This window comes from Balaenoptera physalus, assembly GCF_965194825.1.
Source record: "Balaenoptera physalus genome assembly, chromosome: 9".
Classification (NCBI taxonomy): domain Eukaryota; kingdom Metazoa; phylum Chordata; class Mammalia; order Artiodactyla; family Balaenopteridae; genus Balaenoptera; species Balaenoptera physalus.
This window is the reverse complement of record NC_138888.1, coordinates 58,862,662-58,876,318: the sequence shown is the minus strand read 5'-3', so window position 1 is coordinate 58,876,318 and position 13,657 is coordinate 58,862,662. Positions and strand designations below refer to the sequence as shown.

At 38.1% G+C, this 13,657-nt stretch overlaps 1 long non-coding RNA gene across 1 annotated transcript in view; it reads right to left on the bottom strand.

Moving 5' to 3' along the window:
* LOC309667247 overlaps positions 1-12,268 on the bottom strand; it is a 219,332-nt gene extending 207,064 nt beyond the window's left edge. Inside the window, exon 1 of the long non-coding RNA XR_014267658.1 lies at positions 10,099-12,268. This is a non-coding gene — a long non-coding RNA (uncharacterized lncRNA). The remainder of the gene's footprint in view (positions 1-10,098) is intronic.
* Between the last annotated feature and the right edge of the window lie 1,389 nt (positions 12,269-13,657).

Below are 13,657 nucleotides of genomic sequence, written 5' to 3'. Positions count from 1 at the left end.
ATTTTTCTCTTTCATCCTTATTCAGTACTTGGATTCTTTTCTGATCTGGCGTTGGATTGAAACTCCTGTCCACCAAATAAGGTTAGATTCAATCACAAAATTATGTGATATCATCATAGAAATAAGCACATTTGTTTCACAGGCAGGCTCTCAAAGGTCCAAATCTTAATCTGGCTAAATTGTATCTCTCTAATAAAAGTTTGTTGTTTTGTTTTAAATTGAACTGAATAGGAAATGCAAATGGTCTTTTACTTATCGTTGCTGTCTACAAACTATTTAGTCTATAACTGAGAGAAAGACAAAAAGACAAAACATACATGCATCATTCTTTTGTCCATTATTTGAGGGGCAGGAACTTTATTCATTATTAACTTTATTATTCTCAAATAGAAACACTTGAGTCATACCATACAAATACATTTAATCCCTCAAATAGACATTAATTAGTAGTGACAAAAGAAAACTCCATAATTTATAGACTCTGAAACTCTTGTAGTTATAAGTTCAAAGAAAATTTTTGTTAAAATAAGAAGCATAAGCAATATTATTTTTGCTGTCTGGCCTTAATTCTTTTAGGGCCACAAAAGGAGGAGCAGTCACACCAATAAAAATGGTCAATTTATTTTTGAAATATTTTAAAATGATGAGAGAATGGAGAATATATAATTTTTAAATGGAATACTTAAAAAAGAGGAATGTAGCTGTAGCAACTCAAGGGTAGTTTTTGCTTGGAAGCAGTTGTCGGGGGCAGTTTCTTCTGAAAATATGCAATGGAGTTTGCCAGGATATGCCAACCTCGGGAATAAAATTAAGAGGTGGCATAACAATAGTAATTATTTTTAAAACTTGTAATAATTTCTATACTTGCCAGCCTCACAAGTGAAATAACTAAAGCTTCAGACCCCCTTTTCCTTTTTCTTGTAAGTAGCTTTCACAATGAGGATCACCTATTATTCACTCTCTGCCCCTTAGATGCTCCAAGAACTGGCAGAGTGGCTTTCCCACTCATCACCTCTTCAGCAGCATCCTCTTCATCCTGTGACATCGCCCTTTGGTCCCTGGTATTATTCCATCTCTCCAGGAATGGTCCTAGACACCCTTCCTCTCCACTGGGCACTACGCTGAGGTGAAGACAAGGGCCTTTCCCCAACTAAGGCTGAAAGTTTCTTGACCAGAAAACAGTGAGTAGCTGAGCCTTTCAGTGTCCCAGAGAGGCTCCAGCATTAAAACCCTTTTATTTGATTCATTCTTTCCATTTATGGCAGCAAACCATCTCCCTTGGATATTTATATATTGATAGTTTTCTGCAAGGGTTATATCAGAGGATCATTCATTCATTCATTATTTAGAACCTACTATGTGCCAAAGCTTTGGTCATGTCATTGAATAAGACAAGTACAGTGTCTCCTGTAAAGCTTATTTTCTTTTTAAAAACTTTTTTAAAAAATTGAAGTATAGTTGATTTACAATGTTGTGTTAGTTTCTGGTATACAGCAAAGTGATTCAGTTATATATACATTTTTTTTTCTTTTTCATATTCTTTTTCATTATGGTTTATTACAGTATATTGAATATAGTTCCCTGTGCTATACTGTAGGACCTTGTTGTTTATCTATTTTATATATAGTAGTTTGTATCTGCTAATCCCAAACTCCCAGTTTATCCCTCCCCCATCCTCTTTCTTCTTTGGTAACCCTAAACTTGTTTTCTATGTCTGTGAGTCTGTTTCTGTTTTGTAAATAAGTTTCATTTGTATCATATTTTAGATTATACATATAAGTGATATCATATGGTATTTGTCTTTCTCTGTCTGACTTACTTCACTTAGTATGATAATCTCTAGGTCCATCCATGTTGCTGCAAATGGCATTATTTCATTCTTTTTAATGGCTGAGTAGTATTCCATTATATATATATGTATCTACCACATCTTTTTAAAATTAATTAATTAATTAATTAATTTTTGGCTGCATTGGCTCTTCATTGCTGCATGTTGGCTTTCTCTAGTTGCAGTGAGAGGGGGCTACTCTTCGTTGCGGTGCGCGGGCTTCTCATTGCAGTGGCTTCTCTTGCTGTGGAGCAAGGCTCTAGGCGCAAGGGCTTCAGTAGTTGTGGCACATGGGCTGAGTAGCTGTGGCTCACAGGCTCTAGAGCGCAGGCTCAGTAGTTGTGGTGCATGGGCTTAGTTGTACCACGTCATGTGGGATCTTCCTGGACCAGGGCTCAAACCCGTGTCCCCCTCTTTGGCAGGCAGATTCTTAACCACTTCACCACCAGGGAAGCTCCTACCACATCTTCTTTATCCATTCATCTGTTGACGGCCATTTAGGTTGTGTAAAGCTTCTTTTCTAATAAGGAGAGACAGGTAGGAAACAAATACTTTAAACTAATCCCAATAGAGGTATGTGCAATGTAGGAAACGAATCTAAGTACAGATGGAGAATAATAAGGGGGCAGATCTGTAGCATAGGTGGATGGGGAAGGCATCTCTGAGCCCCACTAGTGCTGCATGCTGGGGAAGGGCAGGTGGCAACGTGCTTGTTCTGTTTGAAAAACTGAAGGTAGATTCATGTGGCTGGAGAATAATATGGTGGGTAGAGGTGCAAAATGAAGTCAGAGTGGTAGGTCCAGACCAGATCATGTTCAGCCTAGGAGGTCATGGAGGGAGTTTGGTTCTCAGCTTTTCTCTCTCACTATTGTAAAAGAAGAGAAAGGATATCCACTAAAATCTATATGTTTATGTCACTAATTCATTTGAAAAGGGAACTTGCTTATAGGCTTATGTACCAATGCATAAATGGAGCTACTGCATTTTTAGTTTTTTATTTTTTATAAATTTATTTATTTATTTTTGGCTGTGTTGGGTCTGCGTGGATGTGTGCAGGCTTTCTCTAGCACGTGCTTCTCATTGCAGTGGCTTCTCCTGTTGTGGAGCACAGGCTCTAGGCGTGCGGGCTTCAGTAGCTGTGGCGTGCGGGCTCAGTAGTTGTGATGCACGGGCTTAGTTGCTCCGTGATATGTGGGATCTTCCCAGACCAGGGATTGAACCCATGTCCCCTGCCTTGGCAGGTGGATTCTTAACCACTGCGCCACCAGGGAAGTCCCTGCGTTTTTAAATAAAGAATGTCACTGGGCAAATTTTGTCCCATTAACTACTACTTATGCCTGTATATAAACTATTCTTCAAAAAGTTGGGGATAATTGGGGAAGGGAACCTAAATTTTCAATTAGTTTTTCCTCCATGACTTCATTGCCTTTTGGAAAGTCAATAAGTAACAACAAATACTCTGAGGTACCCTACTCTTGAGCTTTCCTACAATATTAAACCAATGGGTATTTAGAAGGAGAAATTTAATCCACATGTCCTGATTAACTGACAATTAACTAATCATTTATAATAGACTTTTTTTAACTTACAGTATTTTTATATGATGGACTATTACTTAACCATTATAAACAATACAAATGAGTATATACATTATCAGCTCAATTATGTAAAAAAGAAAGTACACAGATGAAAAAAAAGACTGGAAGTACATACAAAACAGTATTAAAAGTACTTAACTTTGGGTGGTAGATTGTGAATGTTGAAATTCAATGTACTTCTTTTTAATGTTGCCTACTTTGAAAATTTCTACCCTTAATCAGAGTCATTTTTATAACCCTCCCTCTTGAACAAACACCACCATCACTACCACCACCACCACAATAAAAGTTATTCAAAATCCACATGCAGGAAAAATGTCTGTAGTGCAGGCATTCTTTGCTATTGATTAAAAGGAGATCCGATCACCTCAGGTTTCAGATTTGCAGGTGGCAAGATGGCACTTAAAGAGCCTGAGATCTATGTTCCCTCCAGTGTGGGAGGGCCTCCTCTGACTCCACACGGAGAAGGCCTGCAAGAGAGAGTCTGCACACTTTCAATAGTAAATTTAGATTCTCAACTGAAGCCACAGAATTTTGTACTTAAAGCATGGAAGACAGAACCCTGGTTAGACCTTGGGGGCTGTAGTTCCCAATATGCCACATTACCATAAAAAGACCTCAATACGACTATTGGAGAACATTTGATTTTGAACAGGACCACGTGCATATATTTGATCACAAGAGATTTAAATCTGATAACTAAATCAGACAACTTCTCACTCCCTGGTGCTGGCAATAGTTTAACTGTGCTTCTCTATAGCAGGCGCTTTTGTCCTTCAGAGACCACAACTAGGAACGAATGACTGTATTATGATTCAGACAATGAATTTTCCTCCTGCTGATATTTCACTGCAAGTATGATTTTCCGTGGTCCGTTCCATGGAGAATTTTTCTTTTTGGAGTTCCATTGTTCCTCTAGGTCAGAATTTTAAATAACTATAGGCCCTGTGGCCCTCATCTGATTTGCAGGAAATAATTGAGCAAATTTAGGCCAAACTCAAGAATGGCAGGCTGATACCAAAGTACCAACGCTTTCTTCGTTCTTGCCTTCTCAGGAGCTACCCATCTCTTCTTCGTTTTTTAGATTTTCTAGGTGAGTCAGTTAATGTTCTGTGTCTGCTTGATTATAGGTGAACATATTAGACTTTCTGACAGTTCTCACTGAAATCACTCTCTCTTTTTTTTTTTATTGGAGTATAACTGCTTTACAATGTCGGTTAATTTCTGCCGCACAGCAAAGTGAAGCAATCAGACACATACACACATCCCCCTCCTCGTGGACCTCCCTCCCCGCCCTATCCTACACAGCTAGGTCATCACGTAGCACCGAGCCGAGCTCGGTGCTGTACAGCAGGTTCCCAGTAGCTATCTATTTTACACATGGTAGTGTATTTATGTCAAACCTAATCTCCCAATTCATCCCACTCTCCCCTCCCCTGCTGTGTCCACACGTCCGTTCTCTATGTCTGCCTTTCTATTCCTGCCCTGCAAATAGGTTCATCTGTACCATTTTTCTGGATTCCACATATATGCGTTAATATACAATATTTGTTTTACTCTTCCTGACTTACTTTACTCTGTATGACAGACTCTAGGTCCATCCACATCTCTACGAATGACCCAATTTCATTTCTTTTTATAGCTGAGTAATATTCCCTTAGATATATGTACCACATCTTCTTTATCCATTCGTCTGTCGATGGACATTTAGGTTGCTTCCATGTCCTGGCTATTGTAAATAGTGCTGCAGTGAACATTGGGGTACATGTGTCTTTTTGAATTACGGTTTTCTCAGGGTATATGCCCAGTAGTGGGATTGCTGCATCATACAGTAGTTCTATTTTTAGTTTTTTAAGGAAACTCCATACTGTTCTCCACAGTGGCTGTATCAACAGTGGCTGTATTTACATTCCCACCGACAGTACGAGGGGTCCCTTTTCTCTGCACCCTCTCCAGCATTTATTGTTTGTAGATTTTCTGATGATGGCAATTCTGACTGATGTGAGGTGATACCTCATTGTAGTTTTGATCTGCATTTCTCTGATAATTGGTGATGTTGAGCATCTTTTCATTTGCCTCTTGGCCATCTGTATGTCTTCTTTGGAGAAATGTCTATTTAGATCTTCTGCCCATTTTTTGATGGTGTTATTTGTTTTTTTGGTATTGAGCTGCATGAGCTGTTTGTATATTTTGGAGATTAATCCTTTGCCTGTTGTTTCACTTGCAAATATTTTCTCCCATTCTGTGGGTTGTCTTTTCATCTTGTTTATGGTTTCCTTTGCTGTGCAAAAGCTTTTAAAAGATTAATTAGGTCCTGTTCGCTTATTTTTGTTTTTATTTTCATTACTCTAGGAGGTGGTTCATAAAAGATCCTGCTGTGATTTATGTCAAAAAGTGTTTTTCCTATGTTTTCCTCTACGAGTTTTATAGTGTCTGGTCTTACATTTAGGTCTTTAATCCATTTTGAGTTTATTTTTGCGTATGGTGTTAGGTAGTATTATAATTTCATTCTTTTACATGTAGTTGTCCAGTTTTCCCAGCACCCTTTATTGAAGAGGCTGTCTTGTCTCCATTGTATATTCTTTCCTTCTTTGTCATAGATTAGGTGACCATAGGTGTGTACGTTTATCTCTGGGTTTTCTATCCTGTACCATTGATCTATATTTCTGTTTTTGTGCAGTACCATACTGTCTTGATTACTGTAGCTTTGTAGTATAGTCTGAAGTCAGGGAGCCTGATTCCTCCAGCTCCGTTTTTCTTTCTCAAGATTGTTTTGGCTATTTGAGGTCTTTTGTGTTTCCATGCAAATTGTATAATTTTTTGTTCTAATTCTATGAAAAATGCCATTGGCAATTTGATAGAGATTGCATTGAACCTGTAGATTGCTTTGGGTAGTATAGTCATTTTCACAATATTGATTCTTCCAATCCAGGAACATGGTATAACCCTCCATCTGTTTATGTCATCTTTGATTTCTTTCATCAGTGTGTTATAGTTTTCTGGGTACAGGTCTTTTGCCTCCTTAGGTAGGCTTATTCCTAGGTATTTTATTCTTTTTGTTGCGATGGGAAATGGGATTGTTTCCTTAATTTCTCTTTCTGATCTTTCATTACTAGTGTATAGGAATGCAAGAGATTTCTGTGCATTAATTTTGTATCCTGCAACCTTACCAAATTCATTGATTAGTTCTAGTAGTTTTCTGGTGGCATCTTTAGGATTTTCTATGTATAGTATCATGTCATCTGCAAACAGTGACAGTTTTACTACTTCTTCTCCAGTTTGTATTCCTTTTATTTCTTTTTCTTCTCTGATTGCCGTGGCTAGGACTTCCAAAACTATGTTGAATAATTGTGATGAGAATGGACAGCCTTGTCTTGTTCCTGATCGTAGAGGAAATGCTTTCAGTTTTTCACCATTGAGAATGATGTTTGCTGTGGGTTTGTCATGTATGGCCTTTATCATGTTGAGGTAGTTTCCCTCTATGCCCACTTTCTGAAGAGTTTTTATCATAAATGTTGAATTTTGTCAGAATCTTTTTCTGCATCTATTGAGATGATCATATGGTTTTTCTTCTTTAATTTGTTAATATGGTGTATTACATTGATTGTTTTGTGTATATTGAAGAATCCTTGCAACCCTGGGATAAATGTCACTTGATCATGGTGTATGATCTTTTTAATGTGTTGTTGGATTCTGTTTGCTAGTATTTTGTTGAGGATTTTTGTGTCTGTGTTCATCAGTGATATTGGTCTGTAATTCTTTTGTGTGTTTGATATCTCTGTCTGGTTTTGGTATCAGGGTGATGGTGGCCTCGTAGAATGAGTTTGGGAGTGTTCCTCCCTCCGCAGTTTTTTGGAAGAGTTTGAGAAGGATAGGTGTTAACTCTTCTCTAAATGTTTGATAGAATTTACCTGTGAAGCCATCTGGTCCTGGACTTTTGTTTGTTGGAAGATTTTTAATCACAGTTTCAATTTCATTACCTGTGATTGGTCTGTTTATATTTTCTAATTCTTCCTGGTTCAGTCTTGGAAAGTTGTACCTTTCCAAGAGTTTGTCCATTTCTTCCAGGTTGTCCATTTTATTGGCATAGAGTTGCTTGTAGTAGTCTCTTAGGATGCTTTGTATTTCTGCAGTGTCCCTTGTAACTTCTCCTTTTTCATTTCTAATTTTATTGATTTGAGTCCTCTCCCTTTTTTTCTTGATGAGTCTGGCTAAAGTTTTACCAATTTTGTTTATCTTCTCAAAGAACCAACTTTTAGTTTTATTGATCTTTGCTATTGTTTCCTTCATTTCTATTTTATTTGTTTCTGCTCTGATCTTTATGATTTCTTTCCTTCTACTAACTTTGGGTTTCCTTTGTTCTGCTTTTTCTAGTTGCTTTAGGTGTAAGGTTAGAATGTTTATTTGAGAATTTTCTTGTTTCCTGAGGTTGGCTTGAATTGCTGTAAACTTCCCTCTTAGGACTGCTTTTGCTGCATCCCATAGGTTTTGGATTGTCGTGTTTTCATTGTCATTTGTTTCTAGGTATTTTTACATTTCTTCTCTGATTTCTTCAGTGATTCTTGGTTATTTAGCTGTGCCCTGTTTAGCCTCCATGTGTTTGTGTTTTTTTACAGCTTTTTTTCCCCCTGTAATTGATTTCTAACCTCATAGTGTTGTGGTCGGAAAGGTGCTTGATATGATTTCAATTTTCTTAAATTTTCCAAGGCTTGATTTGTGACCCAAGATGTGATCTATTCTGGCAAACGTTCCATGTGCACTTGAGAAGAAAGTGTATTCTTCCGCATTTCGGTGGAATGTCCTATAAATATCAGTTAAGTCTATCTGGTCTATTGTATCATTTAAAGCTTGTGTTTCCTTATTTATTTTCTGTCTGGATGATCTGTCTGTTGGTGTAAGTGGGGTGTTAAAGTCCTCCACTATTATTGTGTTACTGTCGATTTCCCCTTTTATGGCTGTCAGCATTTGCCTTATGTATTGAGGTGCTCCTATGTTGGGTGCATAAATATTTTAAATTATTATGTTTTCTTCTTGGATTGATCCTTTGATCATAATGTAGTGTCATTCCTTATCTCTTGTAACAGTCTATATTTTAAAGTCTATTTTATCTGATATGAGTATTGCTACTCCAGCTTTCTTGTGATTTGCATTTGCATGGAATATCTTTTTCCATTCCCTCACCTTCAGTCTGTATGTGTCCCTATGTCTGAAGTGGGTTTCTTGCAGACAGCATATATAAGGGTCTTATTTTTTTTATCCATTCAGCCAGTCTGTGTCTTTTGGTTGGAGCGTTTAATCCATTTACATTCAAGGTGGTTATTGATATCTATGTTCCTATTACCATTTTCTTAATTGATTTGTGTTTCTTTATGTGGGTCTTTTTCTTCTCTTTTGTTTCCCGCTTAGAGAAGTTCCTTTAGCATTTGTTGTAAACCTGGTTTGGTGGTGCTGAATTCTCTTAGCTTTTGCTTGTCTGTAAAGCTTTTGATTTCTCCACTGAATCTGAATGAGATCCTTGCTGGGTACAGTAATCTTGGTTGTAGGTTTTTCCATTCCATCACTTTAAATATATCCTGCCACTGCCTTCTGGCCTGTAGAGTTTCTGCTGAGAAATCAGCTGATAACCTTATGGGGATTCCCTTGTATGTTATTTGTTGCTTTTCCCCTGCTGCTTTTAATATTTTTTCTCTGAATTTAATTTTTGTTAGTTTGAGTGATATGTGTCTTGGTGTGTTTCTCCTAGGGTTTATCCTGTATGGGATTCTCTTCACTTCCTGGACTTGGATGGCTATTACCATTCCCATGCTAGGGAAGTTTTCAACTATAATCTCTTCAAATATTTTCTCAGACCCTTTCTCTTTCTCTTCTTCTTCTGGAATCCCTATAATTTGAATGTTGGTGCATTTAATGTTGTCCCAGAGGTCTGTGAGACTGTCCTCAATTCTTTTCTTTCTTTTTTCTTTATTCTGCTCCGTGGCAGTTATTTCCACCATTTTATCTTCCTAGCTCACTTATCCATTCTTCTGCTTCAGTTATTCTGCTATTGATTCCTTCTAGTGTATTTTTAATTTCAGTTATTGCATTGTTCATCACTGTTTGTTTGCTCTTTAGTTCTTCTAGGTCCTTGTTAAACGTTTCTTGTATTTTCTCCATTCTATTTCCAAGATTTTGGATCATCTTTACTATCATTACTCTGAATTCTTTTTCAGGTAGGCTGCCTATTTCCTCTTCATTTATTTGGTGTTGTAGGTTTTTACCTTGCTCCTTCACCTGTAACATATTTTTTGGTGATTTCATTTTTTTTTTTTTTTTTTTTGATGGGTGGGGCTGTATTCCTGTCTTACTGGTTGTTTGGCCAGAGGCATCCAGCACTGGAGTTTGCAGGCAATTGGGTAGAGCCGGGTCTTGGAGCTGAGATGAGGACCTCCGGGAGGCCTCACTCCAATTAATATTCCCTGGGGTCTGAGGTTCTCTGTTAGTCCAGCGGTTTGGACTCAGTGCTCCCACCACAGGAGCTCAGCCCTGACCCCCATCCTGGGAACCAAGATCCTGCAAGCCACGTGACATGGCAAAAGAAAAGAAAAAAAAAGGAGCAGTACAATAACAAATAAAAAATAAAATAAAATTAGATAAAAAATATACTAGGAAAAATAAAAATACAATTGAAACAACTACAACAAGGTATAACAGAACCACAACAGAAAAAAGAAATTAAAAAAAAGGGAACACACCAAAAGGAGCAGAACAATAACAAAGTATAAAGGATAAAATAAAAATAGAAAAATAAAAGATTTATTAGAAAAAATAAAAATATAAATGAATCACCAACAAGGTAAAACAGAACCACAACCTAAAAGAAGAAAAAAGAAAAAAAGAAAAAAGGCCGGAAAAGGCCTTGGCTGTGGGGGGCAGAGCTTAGGCAGGGGTGGGGTTTATGGTGGGGGTGGGGCCTAGGTTTAGGACCTGAGCATCAGGGGAAAGGTAGCACATCCTGAGCCAGGCCTCTGGAGTGTGGAATTCCAGAGTTTGGAGGTAAGGCCCTGGGTGAGGGTGTGTGGGTGGAGTTTAGGCCCAGCACAGTTGGAGGGGGTCTCCAAGTGCCGCCTGTAGAGGTAGGGCCCTGAGTGGGGATGTAGGGGCGGGGCTTAGACTCTGTGATGCTGGAGGGAGCCTCCGAGGGCAGAAGATTAGGCCTGGGAGCCCAAGAGGCTCCCTGGTGCCCAAGTGGGCAGAGAAAGCACTGGCCACATTCCCTTCTGTTTCTCTGCTCTCCTGAGTGTCTGCCCTGTCACTGCTGAACTGTGGGTGGGTCCCACCAGGTGTGGGAACTCCTCCCTTCTCCCCACCGCCCCCTGTCGGGCCGGCCTTTACTTTTGCTCCCCCTTCCCTCCTTCCCACTCCCTCAGGACCCACACAGCTGGCGGGGACCTTGGTGGGCAGAGGATCAGGCCTGGGATCTCAGCAGGCTCCCCGGGGCCCCAGTGGGCTGGGGAAATGCTGGCCATGCTCCCTTCTGATCCTCTGCCCTCCCAACGGTTCCCCCCTTTCCCACTCCTGGCATGGGATCCCTTCCCCTCCTCCAGCTGCCCCTCAGGGGGACCGTTCCAGTCCCGCCTCCACTTCTCCTCACTGCTCACTGCTTCCCACATCCTACCTGGTCGCTGGGGGTTCCTCCCATCCCCTTAGGTGTCTGTGGTTCCCCCACCGGTGCCTGGTAGTTGCCCTAGTTGTGTGGAGACTCGAATTCCACATCCTCCTAGTCTGCCATCTTGACTCTGCCCACTATAATAGCCATTTGATGTCCAAAATGTTTTTTCAAGATCAATAATAACTGACATTTATTGAACACTTACTATTGAACACTTAACCACTATTTAAGCTTTTTACTTGTATTTACTCATTTAATCCTCCCAGTAACCCAATACTTAGGTATTATTATATTAGGTATTGTTATTCCTATTTCTCAAGTGAGAAACAAAAAGGTTAAGTGATTCAACCAAGGTCACACAGAAAGTAGCTGAACAGGAACCGGACAGACTGGTTGCAGATTTGTAAGATTTTGTATAAGCTTTGTTTCTTTGAAAGAAAAAGATCTATAATTGTAAAGAGTAAACAAAACTTAAAGGCACATCTACTTTAACACAAAAACAAACAAAAAACAAAGCGACAAAGGCAAAAGCCATTCAATAGTGTGCTGAACATGTTTTTCACTGTTGAACTCTCTCAAATTATGCAGAGCACTCCAAAAGGAGACAATATACTCACTCGAGAACTGAACCCAGACCCAGGTATGACTTACTGGGCAATCACATCTCATCCATTCATTTATGATTTGATGCATAGGACAAGGAACAGAAACATAACAGTTAAATGGCAAACAGCTGCTGTGACTGCCCCTCACCCCCAAATAACTACAGAACTCCTACTCTCACACCTTGCTGTGATCTTTGATCACAGCAATAAGACTAAGATATTTCTGACGGAGTTAAATTTAAATTTCCCAGACAGATATGTAGTAAAAATATAGAGTTCATCTTTCCTTTAAACTATGTGAAACAAAGTAGGACATATTGACTTCACTAAGCATGGGATTTCACAGTGGATAGGCCTAACCAACCCTAAAATGTAATAATCTTCTTCTGACCAGTTTACAAGCAGCAGAACATCTTATAGTTTGGTCCATAAGTGAACTTGGACAAAGAAACAAATACAGGGATATAAAACATATGAGCCAATTGAATCTTCTCAAACATGAAGATATGACTGTTAAATGTTTCATGACTCAACGTTTAGAATCTAATAATTGTATTGGTAAAGGGTGAATGTGAAACTTAACACTATTTTTTTTAAAAAGTATATAAAGAGATTTTTTTAAGACCAAAATTGTTATTGTACATACTGAAACTATTTGCAATCCATTAGAAATGTAGAAGTACTATCTTTGAAAATTATTATAGGACAAATTCTTATTCACTGTAGAAAAACTAGAAGATACAAATATATTTAAAGATATAAATTCAGATCACCTGCATTTCTACCTTCCTATAATAATTATTATTTATATGTATATATTTATATATATCTAGATGTTTTTCATGCATATTTATAAATGTATTTTTTCTTATAAGAGTAAGATGCTACTGTAAATGCTCTTTGTAATTTGAATTTTTTAATTTAAATTTTAAAATTTAAAAAATTTTATTTAAAAAATTGTTTCCTTTTGTCTTTCAACAAATGACTGCTGACTACTCCAAGTCAGGCAATGTGCTGGAGAATTGGGTAGATAAGAGTAAATAAAATAGGTATAATACTGTACTGTTGTTGCTTAGAGAATATCACACACACACACACACTCACACATGGAAAATTAATGCAACAATTATAAATTGGACTAACTGGTTTTAAAGAATCAAATAAGGAACTCACATGGGAAATGCAGGGGCTGGCGTGGAAATGATGAAGAGATCTATTTTAAAAAGAGATGACAGGGTAATAGAAGAACTCTTGTGGGTGAAACCCATACTGTGAACATATTTCCATATCAATAAACATAACTCTACAAGGCTGCTCTTAATGTTGCCCAGTAACTCGTAAAATTGTACAATGCTTTATGTGGTATCAAGGTGTCTCTGGCTTGTTCATTTTTGTAAACACATTTTGTGTGTTTGTCTGATCCTTTCCTTAGGGCAAATTACTTATGCTACAGGGTGGAAATTGCCTTACTACAACTTGGTGTGTAAAAACATACTAACTTTCTTATTTCTTACTCCTTATTAATTTTCTTCTTCTTATTTAACCTAGAATTGATATGATCTTGCTGAGGAATCTGTATTCCCACTCAGTAGTTGAAAAACCTTAAATTAGCTAATTAAAGATAATAACCTAGTCACTAGCTTAACTCAATCCTTTTCAAGCATAAATACACTCAGTTCAAAATTGAAGCCACCTATCTAGGCAATACAGTCTGCCCTCCGTATTCGTGCATTTCCCAGCCATGGATATGGAGGCTGATTGCCTTCATTGTACTGTGCATTTTATGTAAGGGACTTGAGCATTGGAGGATTTTGGTATCCACAGGGGTCCTGGAACCAATACCCCATGGATACCAAGGGACGACTGTACCTCTTCTCTTTTTAACTTAAAAAAAAATTTTTTTTAACTTTTTATTTTATATTGGAGTATAGCTGATTAACAGTGCTGTTAGTTTCAGCAAAATGATTCAGCCAGACAT